This window comes from Akebia trifoliata, chromosome 4 (genome assembly GCF_017979445.1).
Source record: "Akebia trifoliata isolate Shusen 1 chromosome 4, ASM1797944v1, whole genome shotgun sequence".
Taxonomy (NCBI): Eukaryota; Viridiplantae; Streptophyta; class Magnoliopsida; order Ranunculales; family Lardizabalaceae; genus Akebia; species Akebia trifoliata.
Genome location: NC_141378.1, coordinates 20599411 through 20613204, shown reverse-complemented (window position 1 = coordinate 20613204; position 13794 = coordinate 20599411). Strand labels below are relative to the sequence as shown.

Below are 13794 nucleotides of genomic sequence, written 5' to 3'. Positions count from 1 at the left end.
TCTCATAGAATAAAGTAATAAGGAATATCAAATCATCCCATTGATGTGCACATAAATTGTTTCTAGATCAAAAGATTAACAACATTCAATATTTTTCATAGACTGGAAGAATGGGCTGTGTTTTCGAAATAAGCCCAGAAAGGACTTACATATGCCAAAATCGATTTTCCAAATGAGAAAAATCTAAAATACTTCAAGCTCAAATCTTGGATTTCAAGTACAAGAGACAATATTTCAATGCAATGTAAAATCATTAGCTATCTTATAGAAATTTTCTGTAGAAATAAAAATAGAACAAAGAATCAGTTCCAGAAGGTCAGATGTACTGACTTCAAGCTGATGGACAGAGATTAGCACATTTTCAAGGTCTATATCATGAGAAATCTAAGATCTGACAGCTTTGATATCTCAAACCCTCGTAAAATGTTCATCCGTGAAGTACAAAGACCTCCTCCATTGGTCACGCATGCATAAGAACTTGGTGTACTATATCGCACCTCACAAATAGGGGTGTCAATGGATCGGTTCCAATTCGGTTCTTATGATATTTGGAATCATAACTTTTATATTTTATCGGTTCTAATTCTTGTTGATTCCGATTTCGATTTTAAATTAAGTAGAACCGAAATCGGAACCATCAAAAATCACGGGTATCCGTCGGTTCCGATTCTCAATAATCGAATGAGAAAAATTATTTCAAAATCATTATAATAAAAAATTCATTCTAAAAAATAACATATTATTTATAAAGTATCAACTTAATAATAATTTGTTCCACCAAAATGATGATTTAATGACTTTTATTTTCAAATATTAAAATGTATTTCCTTTATAAGTAATAAATTTAAAAAGAAATGACTCATCTTAAACTCAAATATTTAGTTTATATGAAATTTGAAAAATTTTATATCATATATGTTAATTTTAAAATATAGGATTTTCTTGAATCATGTATAGGATTTTCTTGAATCATGTATAATGTAAAAATAATTGACAAAATAAATTGGCTCTGAGTACCCGCGGGTACCCATTGGATAGAACCTAATGGTTCCGGTTCCTATCGATTTGGTTCCATATTAGACCCGATTCTAATCGATTCCAATAAAAAGGGAATCAGAACCGATGTTTTCGATTTCGGTTCCGGGTAAATGGGTACCCATTGACACCCCTACTCACAAAGGCAGATCAAGGGTACGTGTAGTTTATTACATTACAAAGGCATGAAACTTTATATGACATACTCCCTCTCTTATCCTAAGAAAATAGGTTTGCCTATTTCGAAGTAAATGTTTAATATTGCCCTTGAATTTCAAGAAACAACTTTTATTCAAGAGCAGGTCTCTTGATGATGTAGTATTAGCTAAGCAGACTATAGAATGAATAAACATAAAACCAAAACTCAAAAGTGTTACTATGGAGTCCAAGGGCTTTAGAATAAATAAAACAAATATAGGGTACATATAATGCAAGTTTAGTATTGATACACATAGTGATAAATAGAAAATAAAAATAGATGGTTGTGATGCAATATCCTGGATCCACCTCAAGGAATCAGAGATTGGCTGATGTGTTCTTCGCGATATGCTGCTCCTTGAAATCTGCTCACAAAACTCTTGAGTGTTGATGCACCACAGATCCTTGAACACTCAAGTTTGTACAAGATTAATCTCAAGGGGTTTTAGGGTTAGAGAATGTGTACATTTTCTGTATTGAAGGCCTTATTTATAGAGAATAAGGAGAATCCTGATTTGATTTGGTTTCGTGATTCATTTTAATCCAGATTAACAACTTTCTCTAAATAGAAGTCAATCCATCCTGGGATCCTTCTTCCTTCTTCCTGATCTTATCCCGTTATCTGAGTGGAACAAAAAATATATCTGGGATGTATATTATATCCTTGATTTTCGGAGATTTGGCATGATTCACTGTATTGACATTTTTTCGAGTTCCCAACGCATAATTGCCATGGAAGATCCCAACTCCTGAGCAACTGAGTGTATTGCCTTGGGACTGGGACAATTCCTTGGATCGCTTTGATTGTGTTGTCATGATCCAGATCCCTAGATGACACATGGCGTCATCCTAGGACTTGAGGATTTTTCCCTCCACAATGGTCAAGAAATATCCCAAAGTGACCATTTTTGCTACCTCAACTCTATAATACAGAAGGATGGAATATTGAGGATGATTTTGCCTAAATTTTTTTCAATAAATACCTACAAATTGTAGCTCAAATAATTAAAGTGGAGGTGTGCCCTTGGAGTGCTATGTCACGTGACACATCATAATCAAAATTAAAGAAATTTTTTATAGGATAGCAATAAGACCAATTATGTTTTATGGAGCTAAATGTTAGACGGTTAAGTAATATAGTGATAGATTGGGTAAAACCGAGTTGAGGATGTTGAAATGGATCAGTGGAAAGTGCAAAAACGATAAAATTAGAAATGAACATATTTTGAAATCTATGAGCAATCCCAATTTCAAAATGGTGTAAACTAAAAAGTCGATCAAGTAATTCAATTACAACTTAGATAGAATGAAAATGCAAGTTGAAGATTCTAAAATAGTGCAAAGAAGGACCCACCAATCAAGTGTGGACGGAGGTTGTAAGAGAGGATATGAACATATTTATAATAACAGAAAACATGGTTTTAGGCGGAAATGAATCAATAATAATTAACAAGATTCCTTCAACCATCATGAAATATTTGGGACAAGGAAGTGATGATGATTTTATTGAATTATTATTTTTATTTATAAATGTTTTGGCCATTTAGTATATTCCCTCTAGCACAGGATTAAACATAATATAAGAAATTGTATTTTTCAAGTTAAAATTAGAAAACAAAATTGAATAATAAAAAAAAAAAAATACGAAAGACTAGTTTGGTGTGACACATGGTCAGGGCCTCAAAATGATTGTAGATTCGTAGGAAAGCAGAACCTATGTGCTGGGCTCTTGACGAGCCCACGTAGATTTTAACATCGCTAAAGCGCTTCCTCTGACGAATTCTTGGACTTCCCCTCTTGAAAGTTTTCATTCAAATAGCTCTCCATCTCCTTCCTTTCTACAAAATCTAGAAAATTCGAAACCAAATTTTTTGCTTCAAATACTACATGAAAAGGAAGATCTAGAAACTGTGTGAAATCTGAAATAATTTGAAGCCCATCACTTAGTAGAGTCGTGTCAATGAATCAAAATCACAGAAATCTCAGAAGAAAGCTCGAGCTTGTTTCTTGCGTGTCAGCTTCATGCTTTTATTTTTTCTTCTTTGTTCATTCGATGCTATAACTTTCAACTTTTCTTTTTTCCTAAAAAGCAGAGCGTGATGGAGAATTTGTTTGATTTTTAATTTTGTAAGAAACACAAGATGAAGAGACGTACAGGAGATGGGCGAAGGACTGATTTGGATCCAAATTTTGATGAGAAATTAGAGAGAGAGAGAGAGCACTTTTTGATGATTAGGGAAAAGAACAAAATCAGTGAATCAAATTAAATCGTACATTTTTAGGTGTCGTTTGTTAAACTGAAAATATATATATATATAGATATATATATAGGGCCGACCCCATTACGACCCCTTTTGCGACACATCATTTTGTCTTATATGGGAAAAAATGTTTGGAATGAGCTGATTTTTTGTGAGGATGATCTCTATGGTGAGGAGATTATCCTTGCCAAAAATCAGCTCATTATGAAATTTCTAGCCCCATATTTTTAAGTTGAAAAATTTTAGACCGTCCAATTTTTGTAAATCAATTTTAATGGGGTTAGAAGTTTTGGAATGGGATGATTTTTTGCCAGGATGATCCCCTCATCACAGAGATCATCCTCACAAAAAATCAGCCTATTCCAAACATTTTTACCCATATAAGACAAAATGATATGTCGCAAAGGGGGTCGTAATAACACTGTCCATATATATATAGGGTCCCGTTCGGCACCCTAAGTTTTACCACACATTTTAACAAACGCGTTTTGTCCTACATGAGTTAGAAGTTTCGGAATGGGCTGATTTTTGGTGAGGATGATCTCTATGGTGAGGAGATCATCCTCACCAAAAATCAGCTCATTCCAAAACTTCTAACCCCATAAAAAATGATTTACAAAAAATGGACGGTCCACGAATTTTCAACTTGTAAACATGGGGCTAAACATTTCAAATGGGCTGATTTTTGGGGAGAATGATCTTCTAATCATAGAGATCATCCTCACCAAAAATCAGCCCATTCCAAAACTTCTAGCCCATGTAAGACAAAAAACGTTTGTTAAAGTGTGTGGTAAAACTTAGGGTGATGAACATTTCCCATATATATATATATATATATATATATATATATATATATATATATATATGGTCCCGTTCCCCACTCTAAGCTTTACCCTACACTTTAACAAATGTGTTTTGTCCTACATGGATTAGAAGTTTTGGAATAGGCTGATTTTTAGTGAGGATGATCTCTATGGTGAGGAAATCATCATCACCAAAAATCAACTCATTCAAAAACTTCTAACCTCATAAAAAATGGTTTACAAAAAATGGACGGTCCAAAAATTTTCAACTTATAAACATGGTGTTAAAATTTTTGGAATGGACTGATTTTTGGTGAGGATGATCTTCTAATCATAGAGATCATCCTAACCAAAAATCAGCCCATTCCAAAACTTCTAACCCATGTAAGACAAAACATGTTTGTTAAAGTGTAGGTAAAGCTTAGGGTGTTGAACATTTCCCATATATATATATATATAGGGTCCCGTTCGGCACCCTAAGTTTTACCACACACTTTAACAAACGCGTTTTGTCCTACATGGGTTAGAAGTTTCGAAATGGGCTGATTTTTGGTGAGGATGATCTATATGGTGAGGAGATCATCCTCACCAAAAATCAGCTCATTCCAAAACTTCTAATCCCATCAAAAATGATTTACAAAAAATGGACGGTCCACGATTTTTCAACGTGTAAACATGGGGCTAAACATTTCGGAATGGGCTGATTTTTGGAGAGGATGATTTTCTAATCATAGAGATCATCCTCACCAAAAATCAGCCCATTCCAAAACTTCTAACCCATGTAGGACAAAAAACGTTTGTTAAAGTGTGTGGTAAAACTTAGGGTGCTGAACATTTCCCTATATATATGGGTCCCGTTCAGCACCCTAAGTTTTACCACACACTTTAACAAACTCGTTTTGTCTTACATGGGTTAGAAGTTTCAGAATGAGCTGATTTTTGGTGAGGATGATCTCTATGGTGAGGAGATCATCCTCACCAAAAATCAGCTCATTCCAAAACTTCTAACCCCATCAAAATTGATTTACAAAAAATGGACGGTTCACGATTTTTCAACATGTAAACATAGGGCTAAACATTTCGGAATGGGCTGATTTTTGGGGAGGATGATCTTCTAATCATAGAGATCATCCTCACCAAAAATCAGCCCATTCCAAAACTCTAACCCATGTAGGACAAAAAACGTTTGTTAAAGTGTGTGGTAAAACTTAGGGTGCTGAACATTTCCCTATATATATATATAGGGTCCCGTTCGCTGGCTAACGGATTGGCAAACTTTTTGGCAAACAAATTGGGATCGTTCGATATCACACGATCCGACGGACAAGATTAAAATTAAACGCTGATCTGCGTTAAGATATAACTATAACTTTATTTACAGCGCCATCTCTCACGTTCTTAAGATTTAGTGCTTCCTCCTTCTTCTTTAAAAACAGAAACGAAATAACAGAGAGTTCGTCTCTATCGTTGAAACCCTCCTCCCTCTTGACCCTCTCTCTCACTCTTTCATTCTCTCTTGCTCTCGCTGACCATCCTGTTCGAACGGCCTTGCAATGACCTCGCTGCAACTACCTTCATCTCGACCTCACTGCAGCTACAAAAGCTTCTCCCTCTCAATGAAGACAAAGTCTCTTCAGTATTGACAGATGAACAGGCCTTTGAAAAAATGGTGAATGAAGAACATGAAAGAATAACAATTCGTACTAATAGCCTCGTCAATGAAAGGAAATTTCTTGAAACTTGGTAGGTTTTGTATTTTGGAACCCCGAAGCCATGGTTGAGCGAGCAAACCCATTCAGATCCTTGGCCTAGCTAAGAGCTTGAGCATTTCTTACTTCACTTCCTTGAAACATGAGTAGGTTTTGTAGTTTGAAACCCACAAGCCATGATTGAGAGAAAAAAACCCATTCATATCCTTGGCCCAGTTAAGCTTGGGCATTAGATTATTAATACGGGTTCTTTCTTCCATGTTCTCATATTTATTTCATTTTCGGAATTTTCACCTTATTACCTCCATTGTACAAGATTCACATTCAAGGCAAGTTACTTGCATTGAAGACGTATAAGATTCTCTGGCCTTTGTGATCCATACTTTACAAAGCTTTATCCTCATCTTTCCCACATGAAATACATGAACAAAATTTGATGAGAGAGGCAGCGAGAGTGAGAGAGTGAGAGAGAGGGTCGAGAGGGGGGAGGGTTTCAACGATAGAGACGAACTCTCTGTCATTTCGTTTCTGTTTTTAAAGAAGAAGGAGGAAGCATTAATATTAAGAAAGTGAGGGATGGCGCTGTAAATAAAGTTATAGTTATAACTTGACGTAGATCAGCTGTTACTTTTAATCTCATCCGTCGGATCATGTGATATCGAACGATCCCAATTTGTTTGCCAAAAAGTTTGCCAATCCGTTAGCCAGCGAACGGGACCAATATATATATATATATCTCGAAAGACTTTTAAGGATTTGTTTGATTGTATGGAAAGTGACTTTTCATGAAATTTACAATTCATGAAAAAATAATGGTGGAAAATAAGTAGGATTGGAAAAATAAATTATATTGTTTGATTATATTTGGATAAAATCATGGGAAAAAAGAAGATGAAGAAAAAGAGGAGGAGGAGAAAAAAGATGAGAGTAGGGGAAGAGGAAGAGGAAGAAAAATATGAGGAGGAAGAGGGAGAAGGGAGGATGTCGTGGTGGTGGTGGTGACGACAGTGGCGACAGAGGTAAGTGAGGAAGAAGATGAGGAGGAAGATGAGGGGAGAGCGTGGTGGTGGTGACGACGGAGGAGATGGGGGATGGAGAAAGAGAAAGAGAGTGAGAAAGTGACCGGAGATAGTGATGACGGTGACAACAACGACGATGGTGACAGTGACAGAGATGGTGACGACGATGAGGTTATTATGATGGGGTGGTGGGGGTAGGGAAGAAAAAGATATGAGTGTGGAAGAATTGAGGATGGAAAATTTAGGTGGATTTCACTTTCCCACTCATATGAGTAGGAAAGTGAAGTTCATATTTTGGTGGACTTTTTGGTTGAGGTGGAAAATGAATTTCCATTTCCATGTGCAATCAAACACTTGAAAATTGATTTTTCACCCTATTTTCCATGTGCAATCAAACATACCCTAAGAGCTAAACTTAAATCTTAAAAGTATGTCTGTTTACTCGTCTGAATAATGCTGAATTCATTCAAATTAAGCTCTGATTTCATAGAATCCTATTTGCTACATACTATTGAAAATCGGTAATTTGTCTACTTTTGCCCATTCAATCACATTATGTACTGTCTACCTATTTCAAATGCCTAATTCCCATCGCATATAAAATATACTAATTTCTTACAAAATATGAAATTGCAATATTGATTTATAAATACAAACCATTATATCCAAATTTTAACATGTATAATTTAAATCATCTGATTTTTCATTCAAATTCTAGCATAGTTGTACGATATTGTTTCAAAATTTTCCAATCTATCTTTGCCTTCAAATTTTTCTACTCCCTCCTTCATGCCTATTGATGCAGGAGTCTCTAGTTCTTCATATCACATGAACAATCCACAACCATTTTACGAGCTTTCATGAATTTCAGTCAAAAAAAGAATATACAAACTTAAAACACGAAGTAAAGATCCCATCCAACAAAAAACAATAGAATCAGCTCTGAGGTCAAAATTGTCCAATGTTTGACCGAATTGTCATATATTTGTCACGGGGGGGGGGGGGGGGGGGGGGGGGAGTCCATTTATCATTATTCTTGGTGAATGCCTTTTTTAACACGCGTTTGGTTTAAATTCTAGAATTAATTGGATTCTATAATCTGATGTAACATTTGATTTGGATTATTGAGCTAATTTTTTCTTAATCAGAAATCAAAATCGGAGAATCAAAAACAATTCTTAGGCCGTTTCTCTTGATTCTCATGACTATACACTTTTGACGATCTTGAAATATATCTTGCATCAACAACAATAATAATGATATTAATAATATAATTAATAATAATAATATCAATATAATTACAATTATAATTAACAACAACACCAATAATAATAATAATAATAGTTTTTAAAATAAAAATACAAAATCATCATAATTTTTGGGTAATCTTAATCTTAAGATGCTCTTGAATATACAATTCACTTGAAAATTAAAAGAAAATGATCTAAATGTCATCTTTTTCAACTCTTTTAAAAATCTTTGATTTTTCTCTCAAAATTCTATTATTTTCTATATCTGGATCATGTGTTTTTACTCATATTTTCAATATCAAAAGGTGTAATTGGGTATTTTTTTTTTCATAAGATCAGTTTTTAGAAATAATGTTGGCTAAATGAGATTTTGAATTTTGAAAATTAGTTTCTATAATCTGATTTTGACAATCTATAATCAGAATCAAGAATTATGATCTACAATCCGAACCGAATGCCCCAATTTTTTTTGGGTAAAGAAAGAAAACTACTATTGGACACCCAACTTCTACCTGTTACACCCCCAATTTTTTAAGAGGGATTTTACCCAAAACATGCGCTACTTATGTCAAAATTCTATTTTCTATACACTGTTCATTTTAATTCCCAAAACTTGCATTTCGAGTGAATTCGCCACAATTATAATCAATATGCTTGTACAGTGTGCAAGTTTTTGAAATAAAAATGAACAGTGTACTGAATTGACATATTTAACACACAAAATGGGAATTCACCCAAAAAATAAAATAAAATAAATTAAGTGAATGATTGAGAGTGAGTAAAAGTTGGAGTGTCAAGAGAAGCACTCTTTATACAAAACCTTGGATTAAGTCCCCACCCCCCCACCCCCAAAAAAAAGAATTTTTTTTATTTTATATCTGAGTTTTCCCTGAAATCTAAAGGGTTGAGGTGTTGGATTGCAATGCAGTCCAAACTACCACTTTGTCATCACATAAGTAGGTTGTTGAACAATTATTATTTTTGACGATTTATGATCATGAATGACGAATGAAGAATGATATACTCCCAATTTTGAACATCAAGATGTATTTTTTGATTAACATCTACGATTTATGAAAAATGACGAACGGAGTTGAGATTCTAAAACTTTTTAATATTTTGTTGTAAGTGTTGATTCAAGTGTCCATTTCATAAAATATAATAGTCACTTTTAGTATTTCAAGAAGATCCATTCAATATCAAAGTCCAAAACAATTAAAAAATCATAATCATGTTTGTAGTGCCGGATTCACCACCTTTTATTGTTGAGTTCAACAATTTTTTTTTTTTGAAATATCTAGTTTAACAATTTTTATAGTTCAACATTTTTTTATTATCGAGTTTAACATTGTTTTGTCAAGTTCAACACTTTATATTGTCAAGTTTAACATTTTATCGTTGAATTCAACAATTTAATCACTGACATCAGCATATTTTGCTATTGAGATCAACTTTTTTAAAAAAGATGTTGACATCGACAAAAAAGTTATCTAACTCAATAATAAAAAAAGGTTAACTCAATAAAAAAAAATCTTGACCTCGATGATAACTATGTTAAAGTTAATAATAAAAAAATGTTGAACTTGACAATAATAAGTGGTAAACTTGATAATAAAAAATGATGAACCCGACATTCCAATTGTGAATCATAATTTTCTGTTCATTCAATTTTTTAACCTGGATACAAGATATATTTTCTTGAAATACCTAAAAAGCATAAATTATAGTTGTGAAAGGGTCTTTTGAATAAAAAGTTATGATGGTAGTCTTCAAAAAAATTAATATCCATACTTTTGTTCATCATGTTTTGTTATAAACCATCAGAATAAATAGAAAACTATATTTTAATGTCCAAATTAGGAATATATCATTCTCCATTCATTATTCACAATAAAAAAAATTGTTTGAAATGATTGCAAGCCTACATATGTGAAGAAGATGAAAAAAGGGTACTTTGAGTACTTCTTCACTTAATACTAATGGAAAGTGACCTAAAGCCTTCATTTTCAATCTCTAATCTATAAGCAAAAGACTTATGAATTTTCTTCCTAAATTTGTTATCTTCAAAGCTCTTTAAACTTCATAGTAAATTAATAGGTGAAAGCTATTCCTTATATCTCTCCCTATCGACCAACCAATGCTGAGACAATGAATGTTGTGTAAAGGGAAGCGAATAATAACATCAATTATATCACCTGTAGTAGAACTCTCGACCCTAAAGAAGTCAACAAGATAAGCTCCTAGGGAATGCTCAATTAAGGAGAAGGGAAGATATGGTACCAAATGATTGTCAAGAGATTTTGAATCTAAGTCGTTGGCATCAATATTAACAAGCTTTAACCAACTTAACAAGCTAGCATCTTCCAAATTTTTTTTTCAACCTCACATTAAGTACTCTTACATAGAAAACCTTTGATTTTTCTACTCCAACTTCCCCAAAAATCCTTTCTTGCCTTAGTGTATGTTTGGATTGAGAGAAGTGGAGAGAAGAGAAGAGAAATTCAATTTCTCTCCACCATTTAAAAGGATTTCTCTCCAAATCACTCCACTTTTGAAACTTCTCTCATCTCCTTTACTTAACAATCCAAACAAGAGAAATAGAGAGAAACTCATTTTTTTTTTCTCTTCTCTCCATTTCTCTCAATCCGAACACAGGATTAGGGTTTGAAGGTTGAAGTAGGGGTGTCAATTGAGCTTGTAGCTGGACTCATACGAAAAGAAGGGTGAGGACCTTGACCTTGAAATAATTCTACATTTTCAAGAAAAAAAAAGAGTTTTTTGGAATATGGTTTGAGATAAGTAAGACCAAGGTCAATCACTATCCCATTAGTTTGAGAATGTATTAGTGTCTCTAAAGTGTATTATAACCCACAAGGGTGTGCATTAACCATTTTTATTTTTATTTTACTATTGATTTTCCTTTATATCTTAGTTTGTATTTTGTATCATAAAATATCATTATTCTAGTAAGGATGTCTTATACTCTCTCTTAGTTTTGATTCTGTAGTATTCACAACAAATGTCAGTAGACATGGGAATGTGATAATTTCAAATTCTCTATTGTCACATTATTAGGTAAATCACATCTAATCTGTTTTTTTTTTTTTTTTTAAACCTTCCATGTTCTATCCAAAAGTAGAATCAGACCAAACTAAGCTGGCATTGCAATCTCTATAGGATAAATCAAATGCAAAGAAATCAATTAGAATGTAGATCGATCATCACGACCTACGATTCAATGGTACACTTTTTTTCTAATTGGCACTAATCCATGATGGGTCTACAAACTCTATGATGAATGAGTACGACAATAAATAAAACGAGAGAAAGCTTTGTGATTGAAAGTTGAACCAATCTATCATTAAAGAAAGAAAATAGGGAGGGACGTTATATGACGATTCGTTATTAAATATTGTGTCTTATATGTGTGTACAGTAAAACAGGGGAATTTCTAGATTTTTTGGATCAACGACTCTTAATCCCGAGGCAACACTAATTACACATGGTATCATTGTACGTGGCTAACTTATGATAAAAATGTAATAGTGGTGAATCCATTTATTCTACAGCCCGACACATGAAGAAAAACTGTAGAAGGTTTTGAACATGTGATAAATTTGAATGGAAGTGATTTAAAAGGATTTTTCAAAATATTAATTAGTTGAACTTTTGAACAAGAAGAACAATGTTTGTTAGATAACACGCCCAAAAAAACCCACATATGGGTATGGGTCTGGTAACTGAGATTGTAATTGGCTCCCAATGATAAGCAAAGTTACACAAGTTTTCTTCAATTTCTTTTGACCTTGCCATGGTCTACAAACCCTCTTCCCATGCTCCTACAAAGTTTGGTACTGTTGAAGAGACCACTTTGACCATAGATTTAACATCTTAAGTAGACAATTGGAGAAGTCAATGGCTTGTTGTAGTAGAGACAAACTTTGAGTTGAGCGCAAGAGCGGAGCCAGGATTTTGCTCATGTGGGGGCAACCAAGAGTGGAAAAAAATATTTGTGGGGGCAATAGTGGCTGATTTCTTTATCTGTCGTTAAAATCTGTCGCAATAGCACATTAATCCATAGAATTTGAAAACTCTTGTGGGGGCAAATGCCCCCACTCTAAATCCGCCCTTGGTTGGACGGCTTCGGTGCCTAATACCTTCCAATATCTGTCATCTGCCCCCTTACCTAGAATCTCTATCGAAAATCGACTTAAATCCATGTTTGATGTCATCATGGTTCCTAGACCTAAAGCAGGTGGCGACTTCAAATCTAACCCCAAAGGTCTAAAAACCTGCATCTGAGGTAGAAGAGGATCCACCCACAGATTGAGACACTTTCAACTACAAAACCAAAGTCTTTTTCTTCAAATGGGATTCCATGCCACTAACAAAGTGATTACTGATAGCAAATATAAATACGTTTGAATTAATAGAAAAAATAAGTCTAGACAGAATTGAATAGAGGAATAAGATGTGCTCTTATGGAAGAGGTGGGGCCTATTTGGATTTTAGACAATTTAGAGAACATAAACGAATAACCCACTTGATAGCAAATCCAAATTAGCATTTACAATTTCTCTGCCCAAAGGCCTATCCTATCCAAAAATATGATAAAACTATCATTACAAATTATGTGTGTAGTCTCCTTTTGTTTGGTATTGACATAAAAACTACAATACATTTGGTTCTCTACAAAGGTGGAAACAAGAGATTTTGGAGAAAGGAGATAATTTTATGGATCTTTCACCAACTAGCCGAGCTTAAATTTGGAGAAAGGAGATAAAATCTGGTTAATTAAATTTCAAATATATCATTGTCTCTCATTGTATGCAGTATCTAAGATCCAGTTGTTTCTAACCCAAATTGTTTAACCACGCGATGAGAAAATTTATCTACTAATGAAAAGTTATCTAACAAAGGGTCCTTCAACTAGTTTAATATCATATATATGTAAGAGAGCAGCCTCTCCACAATGAATCCTTGTAGTTCAGTGGGGTCCAGAAGAGCTTAAGCATACCAAGTTGATTCCAATGTCGAATTCTTTGAAGATACAGTCCTTGTTCAACCAATGGATGTCATACTCTAGCCTAATTGATTGGATGAATGAATTATCCCAGAAAGGTGAATCCTTGTAGTTCAGTGGGGTCCAGAAGAGCTTAAGCATACCAAGTTGATTCCAATGTTGAATTCTTTGAAGATACAGTCCTTGTTCAACCAATGGATGTCATACTCTAGCCTAATTGATTGGATGAATGAATTATCCCAGAAAGGTGCGATTCCAAGAGCACTTCAAAGGAGTTCAAGAGACAACAAATCAATTCAAAGCTGTCCGCAAAAGAGAGACTTTCAACTCTCAAATGTGTCCCTAATTCAATCAATCTGGCTAGGAAGGAGTGGAAATCCTAGGAAATTAATAGGAAGGTGGCCAAAGATGAATTGCAAGATATCAGAGATGCCCACTAAATTTTTCAAAGAAGACAAGGCTTTTGGCATAGTTCTCCTTTAGTCTAGAGATGCTG

General features: G+C 34.0%; 1 long non-coding RNA gene across 1 annotated transcript in view; it reads right to left on the bottom strand.

The window, feature by feature from the left end:
- Positions 1 to 10798: 10798 nt before the first annotated feature.
- Positions 10799 to 13794, bottom strand: part of LOC147404409 (uncharacterized) — a 33833-nt gene continuing 30837 nt past the window's right edge. Inside the window, exon 5 of the long non-coding RNA XR_015177742.1 lies at positions 10799 to 13791. This is a non-coding gene — a long non-coding RNA (uncharacterized LOC147404409). The remainder of the gene's footprint in view (positions 13792 to 13794) is intronic.